This window comes from Trichechus manatus, unplaced genomic scaffold, assembly GCF_000243295.1.
Source record: "Trichechus manatus latirostris isolate Lorelei unplaced genomic scaffold, TriManLat1.0 scaffold00015, whole genome shotgun sequence".
Classification (NCBI taxonomy): Eukaryota; Metazoa; Chordata; class Mammalia; order Sirenia; family Trichechidae; genus Trichechus; species Trichechus manatus.
In genome coordinates, this window is record NW_004443951.1 from 586,415 (window position 1) to 588,015 (window position 1,601).

At 48.9% G+C, this 1,601-nt stretch overlaps 1 protein-coding gene across 1 annotated transcript in view; it reads left to right on the forward strand.

Annotated features, from left to right (window-relative positions):
- PARS2 (prolyl-tRNA synthetase 2, mitochondrial) overlaps nucleotides 1–1,601 on the forward strand; it is a 6,400-nt gene that overhangs the window by 2,694 nt on the left and 2,105 nt on the right. The window lies entirely within an intron of this gene.

Consider the following 1,601-nt stretch of genomic DNA (forward strand, 5'->3'; position numbering starts at 1 on the left):
TTTTATTTCGTTCCTGCAAATCTCTCCTAAGTATGTAACAAAAAATACATGAAAAAAATCTTGTGCTCATCTTAACCAGTTGCCAGTTGAGTTGAATTTGACTCATGGCAACCCCATGTGTGTCAGAGTAGAATTGTGCTCCACAGGGTTCTCAATGCCTGATGATATTTCAGGAGTAGATCACCGGGCCTTTCTTCCAAGGTGTCTCTGGGTGGACTCGAATCACCAACCTTCAGTTAGCAGCCGAGCGCTTAACCATTTACACTGTCCAGGAGTGTTCATCTTAGATTGTGCATAAGGGAAAAACTGACAACTCTCCAGTGGTGGTGGGGTTGTTTTTTATACAGTCACTCAGTGGAATGTTGTACTGCCATTAGAAATGTGTGACTATTTTGTAAAATCATGAAGAAGCAATGTCTAGTAAACTCCTGGTATGTGCTGAAAGATACAGTGGTGATAAGTTAGATGTGGTTCTTGCCTGCACAGAGCTGAGTTGGGGGGAAATACGCAGCTAAGTGAGCAATAACCCCAAAGGGTTATTGGTGTTTGATAGGGGATGGAAGAGTGGGCTGCTGCAGGAGAAGCCAGTCTTTTGGGGTTTGGAGAGGGGTTGAGGAAGGCTTTCTGGGGGACAGGATGGTAATCGCAAAGCCTGGAGGATGAATAGATGTCAGTAGGCAAAGGGGAGTGGAGTGTTCTATGCAGAGGGGACAGTGGTTTAAGAGTGAGTGTGGTGCAGCAGGAACACAGGGCAGTGCTGAGAGATGAGGCCAGAGGGGCCCAGCAGCAGCCTCACATGGGGCCATGTACACCATGAAGGTTACAAATTTAGACCTTATTCTTGAGGGTATTAGGAAGCCTTTGGAGGATTTTATGCAAGAAAAATTATTCCTGGTTGTGTTTTGGAAGCATCTCCTGTGGCTTCAGTGTGGCGAGCAGATTGGTGCAGGGCAGGAATGGAAGCCAGGAAACCAGTGAGGAGGCTGCTGCAGTAGCCCAGGTGAGAAATGATGGTGGCCTGGACCTGGGTGTGTGGTGGAGAGAAGGGGATGGACAGCTGCAGTTGAAGAGGTTGGAATGATGGGGCTGAGTGGGCTGATGAATGTGGGGCAGAGGGAGCAGGAGCTTTCTGGTTTGGGCACAGGGTGGCTTGTGGTGCCATTCGGAGTGATAGCCCTGGGGAGGAGGCTGGGTTCATTCTGGGGATACTGAAGTACCTGTGTAAGTGTCCTCCAGGAGGCAGTTGGATATGTGGATCTGAAGCTCAAGAGACACCTAGAGTAAAGATGCTGACTCAGAGTCTTCAGCCTGTGGCCTGACCAGGGAGTGTGTGAACTATGACGAGGGAAGAGACACATAACATTTAAGGGGTAGGCCAAGGACAAAACAAGTTGTCATTTCTGACTTGTGTGTCAGAGTAGAGCTGTACTCCATAGGGTTTTCAGTGGCTGATTTTTCAGAAGTAGCTTGCCAGACCTTCCTCCCGAGGCCCCTCTGGGTGGATTCGAACCTCCACCCTTTTAGTTAGTATCCGAGTGCTTAACAGTTTGCGCCATCCATGGGCTCCTGGGCAGAGAACATGGGCTTGCAAAATAGGGGTG